General features: G+C 38.0%; 1 protein-coding gene across 4 annotated transcripts in view; it reads left to right on the top strand.

The window, feature by feature from the left end:
• Window positions 1-7,079: 7,079 nt before the first annotated feature.
• Window positions 7,080-17,370, top strand: part of baiap3 (BAI1 associated protein 3) — a 48,598-nt gene continuing 38,307 nt past the window's right edge. For 3 of the 4 annotated variants that reach the window (XM_039611460.1, XM_039611462.1, XM_031737358.2), the window contains exon 1: window positions 7,080-7,287. The gene's annotated coding sequence lies outside the window, so the exon portion shown is untranslated. Of the gene's footprint in view, window positions 7,288-8,060; window positions 8,099-17,370 lie in introns of all 4 variants that reach the window. The other variant, XM_039611461.1, reaches the window with a different exon arrangement.

Raw genomic sequence — 17,370 nt, forward strand, 5'->3', positions numbered from 1 at the left:
TTTTTCTTCTTGTCCGAGGAGTAGTCGGCAGATAACTCTGTTTAGAGCTAATATACCGCCACCTATTGGCTAGGAGTTGGGTCAGCGGCTTAAGATTATTTTCTTTTGTTAACTGGGAAAAAGTACCTACCGTAGCTATCATTCAGTTATAATTAACTCTAAAGGGCTGATCAAAGGTTTCATTTTTAAGAGATATATTAGTTTCAGAAAAGAGATCTTAAGAATTTAGATTCATGACAGTATTGGGCTGTACTCATCACAGGGGTGTAATACACGCAAAGGCCTAACCATGCTGATACCAGTCATCGTCTGTCTCTTATATTGATCATTTATGAATCTGTTTGCAGTCATTTGCTCTGTGTCCCACTGTTGACACTGTTTTTTTGTTTGTTTGGTTGGGGGGGGGGGGTGCATCTTTAGTGTCATTTTGTGTCTCTTTGTGTTATACTTTGTTTTATTTGGGGGGTTTTGTCTCTCATTTGGTGTTTTTATATCTCATTTTGTGTCACATTTCGGGCTTAGTGAATTTCTCTTGTAATCATTTTGCATCTCTTAATTTTCTCAAATTGGTTAGATCACATCTTATTCTGGGATTTACAATTCTAGTCTGAAGTTGCACACGTCATGGACATGAGTAATTTGGGGATTTTAATGATTTCTTTGAAGTGTTCTTTTTCCATGGTATACAGCATATGCTGTATACCATGGAAAAAGAACACTATGTACTTTACAAAAATGATAATTGGGTGCACAATGTGAATTTATTTTGGATTTCCTCTAATCCACAAAGAGTCAAAAGTAAGCATACAGGCTCTAAATACATACACCAACACTAATATTTGGTTAAATGTCCTTTGGCAAGTTCCTCAACCAGAAACTTTTGGTAGCTACTAACCAGCTTCTGACATAGTTCTATTTGGATATTTAACCACTCTTGTGTGCCAAACTTAAGTTGGCTGGTTTCTTGGCACAGACCTGGCTTTTAAGCATTGTCCACAATTTTCAACACAACTTAGTAGGGTTGAGGCCAGGGCTTTGGGAAGGTTATTTCAGAATTCAGTGTTAAGTTGTTAAGTTGTGTGCACACTGGAAGCAACTGTCTCATCACGCATTACTTTCAGTTCACTATTCTGCCTGAAGGAGGTGCAACAAGCATTAAAAAAGGAAAAGGAGAGCCACAAGCGTGCCTATTTATCTGAGTAACTGAAATACAGATATTAGAAGGTGGTATATCTACACGTGTGTGAATTTTGTGTGGCCATACTAGCGTATGGTTGTTCATATCTTTGTACATTTTCTCAAACAAAGAATCAAAATAATTAACGCAGGATATGTCTGATAAAATAATTGTCGTGACTGTGAGAGAAAACACACTGTGTGTTGCTATTTATTTATTTATCACTCCAAACGCAGCAATTCATCATTTAAAAGCTGCTTGGTCAGCTTTTCTAATGTCCTTGTGTCCAACTTCTAAATATCAAAGCAATGGTTTAATTTTATTTTTACTCACTACCAAAAACCTTCTTGCCAACAGCATCATGTGCTGCTGTTAAGTGATACCAAAGTACTGCTGCTATTCTCATAATATCAATAAATGCCATGCAAGTTTTCTTGGGATAAAAACATTTCTCTGATGGTGAACTCACTATACAGTATAAACAGTGACACTAATCATTTCCCTGAATTCCATGTGTAGAATGACACAGATCCATGAAAGCAGCAGAAATTAAATATCCAAGTCAAATCTGATATTAGGTGTGTTCAGTCTGGGGTCATATGCATTTTACTCTTAGCTAGTTAGTAGCAGCTACATTGTCAGATTGACTGTTATTTGTGAAGTGTTTTTGTACATGTGTTTTTGTGGGTCATAATTTAACTCATAACTTAACTTTGTTTTGATGCTCTCAAAACAGTCAGGTAACATTCTTGCTACTAACATTAACAGGGTTACAGTTTTTCCAGACATCCCTTTTTACTGAAGATTAGAGAACAAAGTGGGCCAATTGTAACCTTTTTTTTCGTCAAATAAAGCATACAGTGTTGTGCAAAAAAGTTTGAGCCACTCCACCCTATTCATTCATTTATATTTTGCTAGAAAAAGGAGAACTAGGTCCAGTGATTTATTGAAAGATGTTTGTCGTACATAGAAATACACTATATAGATGTAATTTAAAAAGAGTATGTGCACTTCTAAAGAACTTTAAAGCCAATGTTTGCTATGATCACTTTTATTCTCCAACACAGGCTAAATTCTCTTAAGAGGTTTCTAGTAACTCTTTGAGTACTCTCCAGGCCTATTTTGATGTCGGCTGTTTTTTTTTCTGTTCTCTCTAAGCTGTTGCCAATCCTGTACTTTCCAGATTGTATGGCATCATAATTCCACCAATTTTGACAAAATCCCTAATACCACTGACTGAAATGCAGCTCCAGACCATGATCTTCACTGCTGTACCTGTTTCCTTGAAGCAAAAAGTTCCAATTTGCACTCGTCACTTCATAAGAGCTGTTGCCGCTGATTTCCTGTCCAGTTATTGAGTAATTTGGCATACATCAGTCTTTTCTCCCTGTTTTCTTTTCTTAAGAATGATTGCTCGACAGCCACCCCATGGACACAATTTCTGGTGAGGCTTTCGTGAATAGTACATGAGTCCATCTGTCCCTGTTGAAGGGACAGATGGATCTCTCAGGTCCTCTGTGTCACATCCTTCTTAAAAATGTGACTTTCAGTTACTGTTCATCTCCTGCAGATAAAGGCTAAGACCCATTAAATTCTCATTCGTGATCGTGACGAACTACAACTGGCAGTTTTCTCTGTGGCAGCATAAAAAGGCAGCATGGAAGTAAAAGTTTGGATGTGTCACCACTTTGCCAAGGTCTGGAAGAAGACACAAAAAAGGATTTACCACCAAAACTCAACCTTGCCAAGAACTGGAAACTGCTAGAACACCAGCGTCACATCTCCCACGTGAAGCCAGTTTTTTTATCACCATAAACTGAGGGTGCAGACCAAGAAAAAAATTTTAAAATTCAGTTCCCCAGTTACCCACATGGATAAGCCAAATGCACTTTGGAAAAATGTTTTATGGTCAGACAAACACTGAGCTATTTGACCACAGTGATGAGAGGTATATGTTTGGAGGAGTGCAGTTGAGGCTTTCAAACCTCAGATTTCAAGCATGTTTGCAGTGGCATCATGCTCTGGGGATGTTTTGCTGGTACTTTGGAAAGCCCTAATCTCATCTGTGAAAATCTGTTCAAAATTTATGCTTAGAAGCCGGGTCCCTTCTAGGAAACCAACCAGTTTAGATTAACTCTACCAATTCTGCCAAGAAGAGTGGTCAAATATCCAGAAGCTTACTCCTGACTACCAAAAATGTCTGGTCAAGGTAAAACTTGCTAATGGACAATTAACAAAAATGTTAGTGGGGAGTAAGTATACAATTTAGCTTGTATGTAAAATTTTGACCCTGTGTGAATTAGAGAAAATAAAAGATTCCAACTAACTGTAATCCCAGTTATTGTTTTTTAAAATCAATAAAGCTGTACGTACCTACTGGATCTGGATACCCTTTATGCAATGTATAATGGATTTATCTGTACAGAGAACGATGTTGCAACTGATATACATATGTGCTGAGAATTTGACGCTGTTGGGTGGGTTGGGGTTTTCAAGGTAGGAGAGATGACTACAGGGATTGCTTTATACATGTTGGTGTATCATAACTTGAAAACCTAATAAAACAAACAAAAAAGGATGTACACATAATCATTCAATCCCAGTAAAAGAACACTGCAAAGAAATAATCAAAAGCCCACATTATTCAAGACATTCATGCTAATGTTGAGTGTGCATAAGTCTATCTGTAGACAGAGCACTGGTCCATCTCTTGAGTTAGGTGCCTTTTTATGTTCCTCATTGCTCTGTGAATGGGCAGGTACAAGGACTGGACTGAAAATGACTGTAAAGGGAGCCAATGTCCACAGAGATGCTTTCAAAGCCTTTCAATATTGCTGCAGCTGTATGATAATCTAAATGGCACATTCTCACGGGTGAACCTGGTATTTAAACAGAGAAAAGTAACTTGGTTAAGAAGAAGAAAAGAGGTACTCTGGTTCACACACTGAGGTGTTTCACTACTCAGACTAACAATTACAGGAAGTGCATTTTAACCACCTTATAATGGTTGAAAAAACTGAAGTTGTTGGTGCAGTTCTCATCAAGAAAGTGCAAAGCCGTGCCTCGTTCAATGGAAGTAAATGATTCAATGGACTAAATTCCAAGATTATATTGAATATATTCTATAATTGCTCAATTGTGTGGCATCTGTAGGACTTTAATCTCCTCGAGTGCTGGACTTTGAAAGTCAATTTTGCTTTTGTCTTCCTTTTGAAAAATCCTTCTCTTATTATTTGCCACCAATACTTCAAGCACTTGGAGCCAGCTGGGGAAGTTCGCTAATGATGTGTCCATGGAAACAAGGCACAGGGTCACATGTGTCTTATCACTCAAGACAGGAAAAGCCCTGTGCTTGATTTTTTTAGATTTTAAAATGATGTCAAAATACATCAAAATCAAGGAACAGTCTACCTTTTTGGTTTTCCTCATTAGTAGATTTGATAAGGCTTTTGATATTATTCTTCCGACTCCAGCTTTAGAGTCCTTGTCAGTCTATTTTTGTATTATTCACAGGAGGCACTTGCAATCAGTCATGAAAAAAAAATACGTCTCATAAAAAAATAGAAAAGAAAAAAACCCCTGAAGAAATAAATAAATAAATCAAATAAACAGGCTCTTAACATTGGCAATTATCCCATCATGACCCTCCCAGTGATCAAGTATCAATTAGGAAAGGCTTTGAGCAGAAAAACAGCAAAATATAAGATTAATTTTGAAGACTGAACTACAGCTCTTATGTTCATGAATGCCAATGTGTTTACTCAAAATACAGCTGAAGTGCTCTGGTATTGTTTTGGCTTTAATTGGAATGTCAAGAGGCTCTAAAATAGATGTAAAAACTTTTGTTTGTTTATGCTGATTTGCAATAATATGCCAAATTATTTCCATAAAACATGTTGATGTTTTATGGAAATAAAACCTGGGCTTTATAAGCAAAGGTCGCCCTTACTTAATTTAAAACCATTGTAACACAATAACTGCTCCAGGCCTTTATGTAGATTACTGTCAGTAAACTGTGATAAATGAAATTCCCTAATAAGATAAGCTTTGACTTTGTTGACGCTGATGAATAGTATACATTAGTGAATTGCCAGTCCTACGCTACAAGATGATGCCTGCTTACACCTTCTGTTATGTCTATAATTAGAAAAAAGCAATGGTATGATTAATGTTCCTGAGCCAGTTTAAAGCACATACCCGTTCATTCATGTGTCGTGTGAGAAAATTTCTGACGTGTCATAAAAGAAATGACTCCCATATGCTGTGTTTTATCTATTTAACCCTTAGAGTAACATTATATTACTGCAATGAAAAACAGGCCCTGAACTTATTATCAAAGCAGGTGTATTGCCAAGATGTCTAATTTAGCTACGTAAAGAAAAGGATTATTTCCATCATTTAAATGCTAATCCCGTATTTTTAAATTAAATGGGAAATGATTATTAATAATGGATTACCTACAGTGGCCATTATATCCAATTGTGTATTAGTAGTCTACTTGAATTTTTTTGGTTGCAGAATGTTTACGTTTGTCCCTTTGTCCCACATTGCTCTGCCAGTGGAGAAATGTTCAACACATAATGTACATTCAGAACTAATAGTCTGTATTTAAAAGAAAGAAAGAAAGAAAGAAAGAAAGAAAGAAAGAAAGAAAGAAAGAAAGAAAGAAAGAAAAAGAAAGAAAAGAAAAGAAAAAAGTGAAATATTGTCTTTCTGTATGAAAATGAGACCTCAGTTTGAGAAACCTCTAATGTCTTTTTGGTATTCTGCATAGGGCATACTCTACTTTTATTAAAGTCCCGTTTAGGTGCAACAACGCTGTCAGAGCACCGGAAGAGCTAATTAAGCAGAGCAAAGAAAAAAGTACATGAATCTCAATCTGACTGACAGCTGAACTTGCTCCCCTCTGCCGCTGAGAGGATTATTCTCGGCGACATCCCTCAGCAACAGTCAAATGATGCCTTCAAGTGAACAACGTAAACTTCTGAATTTCACTAAAGTAGCTTGGTTAGTAACAATCAGCATGAAACAGGTAGAGGACAAGAAATACCTGTACTGTAAATCAGTGTTGGAAAGCGTTCATTTAAAAGAAAGAAAGTAGACTAGTAATTTTACTGACTTAAGTGGAATATGACTGAAAAAAAGTGACTTGAATATTAATAATAAATGATCAGAGGGACAGCTCAGGCTTGAGTTGAAATTAAAGTTCTAGACGCAAGGCTGAGATTGTTTGGACATGTGCGGGGGAACGATATTGGATATAAGGGAGAAGCATTTTGAAGATGGGGCTGGCAACCCGGAGGAAAACAGGAAGAAGACAGAGAAAATTCATGAATATAGTAATGGAGGACGTGCAGAGGGTTGGTGTGAAAGATGATAGAGGTGAGGTGAAAGTATGGAAGATTACCCGCTGGGGCGAACCCTAAAGGCAGCAGGAGGAGGAGAAGTAGAAGAAGAAAAGATTACTCTTGTATTCTGCCCAACTTGTCATCAGAAAAGAAATTCTCTGCTAAACCTACCTCACCTCTCAAAAGTACAAAAAATAAAATAAATAAAATTACTAACATAAAAAAATATGTAGACTAATACTTTTTATTTTTTAATTTTCACTTTTAAGTCGAGGTAGCAAATGTTGCCCATGTTACACGATAAATGATTCGACTGTTTCGTTTCTATTTCCTTTGCCTTATACTTTTTTTTCTCCTTATCGGTTAACCAGCCATATTACTTACTCGTGTATAAACAGTAACAATCAATCTACGCAGTACACTTTGTTTAACGATCGATTGTCCACAAAACGGTCAACGCTTAATAGCCATACATCCGACAGTATTCAAGGACATTGAAGTATCGCGGCACTTCCTATGGCCATATTTGGAGTGAGCATCGGTGGAGCGTGAGCACAGGAAAGCATTTCGAAGGACTAAAATGAGCTTTTGTCTGTCGTCTGTCATAAGAAAAAAAATCCAAACGTTGTTTTCACATAAGTTGACTGCGCCGCGTTCACAGAGGGAAGCAGCGTCCTGCTGCAGTGAGCTTTGATTCACAGGAACTCTGACACGCAGCAACAAAAGAACATTTGACACTGGGAAAACTGTCAGGAGACACAGGTAAGGTGTTTTTTTTTATTTTGAATCATTTAGCACCTTACAAAAATCCCCTCTTTAAACTAATTAACCAAAGAAATTAGAAAAAATGCGTCACACAGCTGCAGACTCATCGTCATTTATAAGGATGTTAAATTGGCACCTGTTGATCTGCATTTCCTGTAGTTGGAAATCATTTGAAATTAGTCTTTTTAAAGGATGATAAAGTTCTGTCCTGATGATATGAAAGTAGGCTCTACTGGAATAGCACATGAAAGACGACGTGAGGATTTATGCACTGGGCAGCATTTATGGCATTTCTCATAAAAAGATGCTGCACAATCTCTCTGCCATATGGCCAAAAGTTCCCCTCACTGCTCAACATACAGATCATAAACATGGTCTTCAAGATTGATCAGAAGCTCGAGCTGCCTTAGGCAGTAAACACTGGCATACATTAAATAATAAATATTCATTTTAGTAGAATTATGTTGGCCATAAACTCTCACAGGTAGATATGATTGTATGGTATCATCATTAGTATTATTACTACTATGTTTTATGCATGTGGTTTTTATAATTGAGCTGAGGGTATAAAGCTGTTTACTCTTCAAATTTCTATAGATACAATGCCCCACACCCATAAAACACACACACACACACACACACACACACACACACACACACACACACACACACACACAGCATCACAGCTCAACTCAAACCGTGGCTACAAACACATTTTTCCAAAATGTTTTTAGAAACAGAAAATTCTTATGCTTTATTTTGGTCTTCAGGTTCTCTAAAATAAGTTCAAATTCTTAGGAAGATAAAGGTAAGTTGGATTTAAACCTTTTGATTTGTTTTTTTAACCACTTAATCATGTCAGTTTTCAATCTTATTGAGCTTATTTGTAATGCTTACTGAGCTTTATGCATAAATCAATGTTCTGTCATAGAGATGTTTGTGAAGCGCACCCTGTCTCTTTCTCTCTCTCTCTCTCACACACACACACACACACCGACTTCTCTGCTTGAAGCGTCTTTTCCCCCAGTGAAAGCCGCAGCAATAGTGAGCTGGTAATTTACCTGAGCTATTTATATTGAAAATAATTACATGTACAGCAGATTAAATGGGTAATAAAAAGGATTATACCTCATTATTCACCATCTGTATAAAACTCAAAGCGCTGGTGGTGTATGAAACAAAACAAAAAACCCCCCAAACAAACACAGTGATTCTCAGTTTTGCAGAAATCATCTCCAGTTCATAATTCCTTGCTCTCTCTGGCCTCGTTCAGCTATCTCCTTATGAGCCTTGCTGCTGCAGGTCATAGCCCCACTTTAAAGTCATGAGTCCATTAGACATTAATTAATCGTTACCTCTTTTTATCATACAGGGTGTCAGTGGTCATTACTCACAAACCTGTCTATGTAAAAAGCCGCTTGCGCACACTCATAGAGACATGACAAAAGGTTATGGTAATGCTGTACAAACAGAGTATTCAGATGTTTGGTAGTACGCCATTAATTATAGCCTTTGTGACGTGTTGCATGTCTTCAGAGAATCGTATTGTAGCTCAGTGTCTTGTAGATGCAGATTGATGTTGTTGCGTAAACTATAGAGCATTATTGCCGCTGCATAATAAGTCAGTGGTTTCTATTTTTGAGAGTAGTGTTACTGCTGCTGAGCGTTTTCAGGGTGACAAAAGATGCATTGTGTGTAGTATAATAAGCAGGGATTTTCATTATTGTTTAAATTTTATATTTTGTGCGTGGCTGTCAGTGGTTTCTGCTGCCTTACTGTGCTGCAGACGCCCTTTACAAAAGCTCACTGCCGTCAATTCCTGGGATTTTCTCTGGCAATCAATTTCCAAACTGGAGTGCCTGTCATGTGCCTTGACAACACCGACTCTGTTAGCTTCTGGGAATAGACAGCTAAATGTTCAGTGTTTTTTAGGTGAATCATAGATTAGGTGTTATCTGCAGGTGCATACAGTACAGGTCACTACGATGTAATGTCTGCACTTTTTCCCATTGATCCCACTGAAAAGATTTTACAGAGAGCTGGCAGTTTAATCCATTTAGCCTTTTGTGTCCCCAAGGGCCAGCCACATAATAACATTCGGGGCCAGTGACGAGGCTCTTGGATTTGACTTAAAGGTGGTTTTTAACACGGGCAACTCTGCAGAATAATCTACTTAGAGTTATGATATGATCTGAATGTGTATCCCCTCCGGCTGCCATGCTTAAATTAAGTTTTGAGGAATATGCAGGTCAAAATAAGCACGTCTTGTTTTATTCAATTACATAAACTGCCATAAAGGGATGGTTAATTGTTCCCTTTTATTTCAGCGACTCAAGAGGAATGTAATAGCATTTCAACTATGTTGATCGAGGTGTCTCTTTAGAGCTGTTGTTAATCAACTATTGCAGAAGACGCTACACTTTTTTGAGGTTATTGATTTTTATTCTTTCGCTGTCTTTTGGACAGAATTGGAAATATCAAATGGGACCAAGTTAAAAGTATGAACTGTAGTTACTAGCTCATGAGTCACACTGAAATATTCTCAGGACTGAGCATTAGGTGAACTAATGACTGGCACTCAATAGGCAAAGCAGTGTTGTATGTGCACCTTACACATTGTTCTATGTATTCTTCTCACTTCTACTTGTGCTATGGGTCAAAGTGGCAGGATTGCAATGTGATGTCAGTATCAGCTTTGTATTTTGCAGCATTAAAGTGAATGCATTATAAAATCCAGGGTATTTTTTTCAGCCTTTGCAGAATTCCATTTACCTGTATTTACCGACTCCTTTCCGCTGCTGTTACCATAGAGACTAACCATCCCTATCAGCAAGTCGCCTTTGGCTGCCGGGCTCATTGGATCTCAGAGGAAAGAGACACTGGTGAGCCAGTGTTTCCCTGGCTTGATTTCGGCACCAGTGTAGTGAGAAAGGCATTTGCTTGGCTTTGACAGTGTTTCCTTGGCAGCTGGCGCCACACCAATAGTGGCACGTCGACCCATTTTGTCACTATGGGTTGACAGCCGAGACAGAGTGAAATCAGCTGGGAGAAATCCACTCCCGTAATTGAAATGAGTTCACCTGGGAGACAGCTGCTCTGCGGCGCCTGTTACCTGTCAACAGTCCACGCTTGCCAGTCTGCATGTAGTGGATATAATATGATGCCTGAGCAAGTCTTCCACTGGTGGCGCCATAGTGTGGAAGTTGAAAGAGATTCTTACCCTTACCACAAAATGAGCAAACATGCCTCAGGTATTTCAGCTGTGTGGCCTTTGTAAGATGTCATCTAAAGAGCATAACTCTGTTAAATAGATGTTCTGCGATAAAGCTGTGGCAAGTGGCAAGTGCACATGAATCCAGCTCGAACATAACATTTGTTAAAGTTACAATTAATGCTTTTTTGATTTTTATTTTTTTATTTTTGTGATATTAACTGACTGACTAAGAAACTTTTTTTTTGCAATATCTATTTTTTTATACAAATCATATAAATATTTGCTTTACAAGTACAAAATATCCCATACATACCCTCAGCATGAGCCTTTTGTTTTTCCACTGCACTTTGCTTTCTGTTCCGAATACTTAAATCTGTGGATAACTGCAACACTCGTCATTGTTCACTGTCACTTTCCTCTCATCAACAACTCACAATAAAGAACTGGAAGTCAAAGGAGTTTGCAAAGAAAAGCGTCTGGACTTCTTTAAGTTGCTTGAAAACGTTTCACCTCTCATCCGAAGCTTCTTCAGTTCTAAGGTCAAATGGCGAGAGTCCCAGATTTAAACTCAGTGGGAGTATCCCCCAAAGAGGGACAAAGGACCCCTGGTGATCCTCTAATCACATGAGCCAAGGTGTGAAAGCGGGTGTGGGACCTAATCAGCCAGGGTTTCGGGTGAGCTCATTGTGAAACCTGGCCCCACCTTGTCATGCTCACAATGAGCTCACCCGAAACCCTGGCTGATTAGGTCCCACACCCGCTTTCACACCTTGGCTCATGTGATTAGAGGATCACCAGGGGGTCCTTTGCCCCTCTTTGGGGGGGATACTCCCACTGAGTTTAAATCTGGGACTCTCGGCCATTTGACCTTAGAACTGAAGAAGCTTCTCGGATGAGAGGTGAAACGTCTTCAAGCAACTTAAAGAAGTCCAGACGCTTTTCTTTGCGAACTCCTTTGACTACGATGACCTGGATGACTGAGAACCTTCACAGAAATAAAGAACTGGAAGGACTTAACTGGCGTTTCCTGTCAAACACTGAAGAAGCAACATTTAAGCTCTCGTAAAAAGCACCCTGAAAATTAGGCCACAATTGCTTCCTTTATTAGCTACTTTTTGGCAGTCAACCAGGAAACCTAGTAATTTGGAGTTTCCAATACTGGAAGGTTACAAGTGTATCATATGAATAGGAAGCAAACTAAAAATGCCTCATTTATAGCACCACTTAGATATAGTGTGGTCTTTGATTATCATGCAGAAAATGTCAATACAAGTCAGAAAAATAAGTGTTAATAACTGCATTTGTAGGGGACTAGGAGTCTTAACCCTACTGATCAAACATATTTGAACACTGAGAATCTCAATCAATCATCCGATTAAGAATAACTTTTCTTCTTCGACTGCTTCCTTTAGGGGTCATCACAGTGGTTCCTCTTCCTCACCATATCCCTAGCATCACTGTCTTTCTCACAGACTCTTTGCATGCCCTTCACTACGTCCTCCTCCTCCTCTCAAAATGCTCGACTTTAGTCATTTCCTAATTCTGTCCTTCCTGATCACGCCAAATGAAAATCTTAGTTTCAACTTTGCCACCATCTCTAAACCATATATCATAGCAGGTCTTACAGTTTACTCAATTATTGTAAAACTTGAAAAAAATAATGGTGTTGTCGGGGCTGGCTGTGGAGTCGGGCAGGAGTCGGATCGAAACACAGGACTCTAAAACAAGAGGTAAACTAAAAAGCAGCTTTATTGCTGAACTTAAACTAACTACAAAATAATGCAGGTCAAAATACAGGGAAACCAAAACAACAAGCCTGCTATGGGGATAAATTGCAAGGGAGGACAGAACAAAGACAGAGGCAAACTGAGGGTATAAATAGATAAGAGGAGATTGGGGTAGAGTGGAAACATCTGGGAAAACACAGCTGAACTGAATCTAACTAATGAGACAAGGGGAAGCAAAAGTAGGAAGTAAAACAGGAGATAACAAACACTGGGATCAGGACTAAGACATACAAACTTGAGAGAATTAAAAAGGGACCCCAAGGCAGCACACTGAGAAACCAGACCAACACAGGGACACGACAGAGGAGACAGAAAGGGACACAGACATACTGACAAGCCTAGGGCAGACTGGACAGGAAAGAAAACTAACATGATAATCAAAAGAGGATAGAAAACAAAACTCAAACAAACACAAACAAACAATATAATACTTCAAAAGGACCAAATATAGAAGTAGAACGTTTCAATGCCCAAGAGAACAGAATCACAAGTACACAACAAAAATTAGTTTTAATTAAGTGCTGGCTCAAAGTGCCCAGGACCAGGAAAGATTATGTGAGGATGTGATTGAAAGAAATGTTATAGTTGGGAGTTTAAATTTAATTTTAAAAACATGCAATCTTTCTTAGTCCTGCTGTAAATCATTAGTTAAAGTAGTTAAAGTAATTACTGGCATGTCTATATGTATAATCACCATCACTGATTCAAAACAGCAAATTTACGCCTTATCACTACCATTTTGGGAAACATCGAAAATCGCTAAGTGAGTCGAAGTAGAGGAAATTCCAAGAGTTTCCGTCTGTGGGGCACTGGAAACAAAACACTGATGTTATCTAACAGAGAAGAAGTATCGACGCTCGAGTCTAACAAAGAAAAGTGTGAATTCTCCATGTGGACAACAGATGCCAGCCTCCAGGATCGATAGCATACTCTCCTTTGGCACAGTCAATGATGCAACTTCTACCCCGAGCTTCTGGCTTACTCCGAACCGGAAAGCCGACTGCATGCTGCTCTCTCTGTGCAGTTGGCCTGGTGCACCGACTGACAGTCACACACACAAATACAGTATGTTTCATTTTCTGGATTCATTTGGTGTAAGCAAATTCAATTCAAACAGGCAACCTTCATCAGCACCATCCAAAAAAGACAAAAACAAATCAGCATTGCCAGTAAAATGGGCGCCATCAGCTCAGAATCTCTTCCCACATATACACCAAGCTAATTATCCTCTAACGTTGATATTGTGTCTTGTAAAAGTCAGAACAAACCCTTCCCCTGGCTCACTCTGTTTCTTTCACGTCGATGCGCAGACACTGGCTGTCAAATATTGAAAAGGAGTCTGACTGTTTGAGGCTGTCTGACTGTCTTCTGAAACAACTTCTCCATCAATCAAACCCTCTCTCCGTTGTGTCCTTGTCATTTCTTTTTTTGAGTGTTCTGTCTCTTCTTCTTTCACTGTTTTTCGTGGCACAGACACTGTTGGAGTTGCACAAAAGCCACTCATTCATCCAGGTGGAGCTGCAATCTCAGTCCCATTTATACAAATTTCACATAAAAATTTAAAAGCCATAAGCAGTGTTGATGGGAAGATCTTAAGGGGATTCTTGATACTCTACTCATCAGTTACTAGACAGATACAAGCTGCGTGATTAATGAGGTTGCAATCATTGTAAAGCCTTTTGACATGAAGAGTGAAATGAAAAGTAAACACAACTATAAACTGTTTTGCTGCTGCGGTGATTACAAATGTAATGTTAGTGCTCAGAAATGTGGCAGCTAATAAGTACACCGTGCTCCTGTGAAAGTCTGGTAATCAACATCAGTTAAGGCTGAGCAAATAATATGCTGCTAAATCACAATTTTTCATATAATTCAAGTGAATGAATGACAGAGAAGAACTACAGAGGCCTGATGTCCAATCTACACAGGGGGGGAAATGTCAGGGTTTACCCCTGTGTCTGATCCAGGCACAAAAGAGGGAGGACAGGTGGTGATCAGGCAGGTAACTATTAATCATGTTTCCAGATGTCCACCTCTGAAAACCTCCTTATGACTTTTACTTCCTCTAGATCAATCTTGTTGACCAAAGCTCATTTCCTGTCATGTGCTGTCTGAAGTAAACAGTTCAAAACATGGTTTGGGCTTTTAAGGAGAGGTGAAAGTGGAATGCTGCAAAGAAAAGGCGTGTGCTGAATTCATAACACAGTAAAAAATAAATGGTCTTAATATGGTCATTTGAGACTATTTTACTTTGTTGCTTGCCACTCTTAAAACTCCAGGAAAAACCAGTATGTTAACATCAGAGGTGGGACACACCAGCCACCACAAAATACCATGTGATCACAATATTTTTGACATTTTTTCAGTATGGTAAGTTTGCAATAACATATAGTGAGATTTGTAACCTTTTTCAACTGCAAATGATGTCCTCAAATTGAAAGTTTGTCAATATCTGTTTTATCAAAAAGATAAAGCTGTCTCATTTGATGACACTGTCAGCAAAACCTGCCATAAATGTTGAGTCGAGTGCCCTTAGGTTGTGCTCATTGATAAAGACTAATTCAGAATGACAGCAAAATGTTGGCAATCTGTCTGCATTTATAAATTAGATTGTGAGATATGCAAATAATTGCTATCTCTTTGAGGATGATTGCTGTCAGTCCAAGCCTATTTAGTCACCACAAGTTTGTGTTTACTACCAGAATGTAAAAAAAACCCCCAAACATTTCCATGCAATTACCATGTAAGGAATTTATTTATTTATTAATTGTGACTGAGGACTCCTGTGACTGAGCCATTATTAGGAGCTAGCTTTATCAAGCTAAGTGTGTCCAATGTTGGATAGTGGTGTGTGAGATTAGCCTTCCTGTTCGTGGTATTTAAATTTATTTAATAAAATATAGATATTTAGTGTCCTTGTATCAAGAGAATATCACCATGCAAAATATCACAAAATTATGCTCTATTGATATTTTTCCAGTACCCCTGCTATGGATCAGTACCAAATTGATATGGCGTTAGATTTTGCCTGTAGAAATTGGTCAGCAAGGTTGAAATTGGTGAGTGTGATTGAGTGTGAGTGAAACTGAAGACTGGAAATAGAGTGAAAAGAGTTAACCGTTCTTCTGATATCACACTACAAAACAAGACAGGAAATGAAATACAGCAGGATAATCATCGTATCTTGATTGCGTTTTTAAATAATCACTAGAGCCTAGAATCACAATTAAAAAGAAAATATGTTTAATCATCCACACCCTAACTTTAATATTGAATTGCAAGCATTTGTAGATTAAGTCCTAATAAACAGCACATGTTTCCGACATACATAAAGAAGTTCTTTGCTTGACAAAGACAAAAAAAAGTGAAGCTTAAAAAAATATTTTTTGTGTCATAGTTTTGGTGCAAACTGTGGTTATAGGCTAACCACAGCTGATTTTTGATATTCTTGATATCGCAAGCTTTATATTGTGGTTCCTTCACATATTTGTGTTTACTCCTTTACATGGTGAAAATGACAGCATGTGCAGCTCATTTTAATATTTCCATCCAGAAGAATTTGTTTGATTGTTTGGCTCTGCACGGAGCTGTGACAGCATGTGATATTGTTATTAGGACATATAATTTAGTTACACTTGAAAGACACTATGAAGCCAAAATGAGAATTCACTTTATGGCAATTGGCTTTGAGAGAGAACTACTCAGTCTCAGAGAATCGCTTAGCAACACAGTGCCAATCTCTTTCAGGATGTTGCATAGGCTCAGATTTCTAAATTCATATTTCATACTCATGACAGCCCAAGGATAGCTTTCTTTATATATGCTCAGATCCCATTTTTGAATTTGTTGGGGGAAAAAACTGTCATGTTATGAAATAACTATATAAGAAATTAACTATTGGACATAATCTTGTTTAATTAAATGTATTATATGCAAACAACTGTTAGTTATTGTTTGCAAAGATAACAGTCAACCTGGTTTCATCCTGTGTAGCTCAGCTGTCCACTCATTGAATGTTTCAGTAGTGTGTGTGGCATAGCTTGATGAATGGCTCCTTACTTCAATAAGTCTAATTGATGCTGTTACAGATCGGTCATTTACGAGTTAAAACATCCATCATTCTGAATAATTGAATGACCAAGGTCAGTTTGAGATCAGTAAGTTCCTTTAGGGGATTTTGTTTTGTTTTGTTTTTTACCCAGATGGAATTAATAAAGAATTTTAATTGTGATCCTGACTTTCTAGCCAAAAGACAGATGAGAGGACTGATAGCACTTGTCCCAAAAATGAATAAAAAACAACAGAAAACAGCTGGTAGTCTTCTGAGCTCCAACCTATAGGGAATTGCCAATCTCTGATTTCTCAAAATCCACCTATCATTAGTCACCACATTCCGTAATATCTGTTTTGTGTAATGTACATAAAACAGAGGGTAAAGGCAGCCAGTTCAGTTATCAGTCTGTGAGCTAAGCCAAGAAGAGCAGCTGAAGCTGCCAGCATATTATTTACTAAGAGACGAAAAACTTGTATCAATCTTCTTAATCAAATTTAAGCGAGAAAACAATTACGTTAATGGCCAATAAATGCAAAACAATCTTGTGCAAAAGTTGCAAAATCTCAAGATGTTAAGATTCCCATTCATCACACAATACTGAATCCCCCAAAATGCAGCTACATCATAGCTACATCAGCCACCCATTATTTGTCTATATTTTCTAGGAAAATTGGGAATGGAATCTTTATTTATTAAGAGATTTATTGACCAATAGTGTTCCACTGTGTGTTTTCCTTTCCGTTTACTGCACTAGCAGCGTGTTTAGGATCATTGTTAAGCTTAAAAATGAATATGTTGCCAATCAAATCAGGTATTGTATGGTGGATCATGCACATACTGATTACCATTTAAGCTAAAGAGTTCAAATTTGCACTCATCCCTTCGTAAGATCTCATAAGTTCTTGTGTAATTTGGCTTACCTCAGAACAAATTATATTTTTGCATTAGGCACCTAGTAATAACGTGCCTAAAGGAATTTAAAATCATTTTTTAAGTTGTCTGATTTGTCTATTTTAAGTCAACAT

Source organism: Oreochromis aureus, linkage group 4 (assembly GCF_013358895.1).
Source record: "Oreochromis aureus strain Israel breed Guangdong linkage group 4, ZZ_aureus, whole genome shotgun sequence".
Taxonomy (NCBI): domain Eukaryota; kingdom Metazoa; phylum Chordata; class Actinopteri; order Cichliformes; family Cichlidae; genus Oreochromis; species Oreochromis aureus.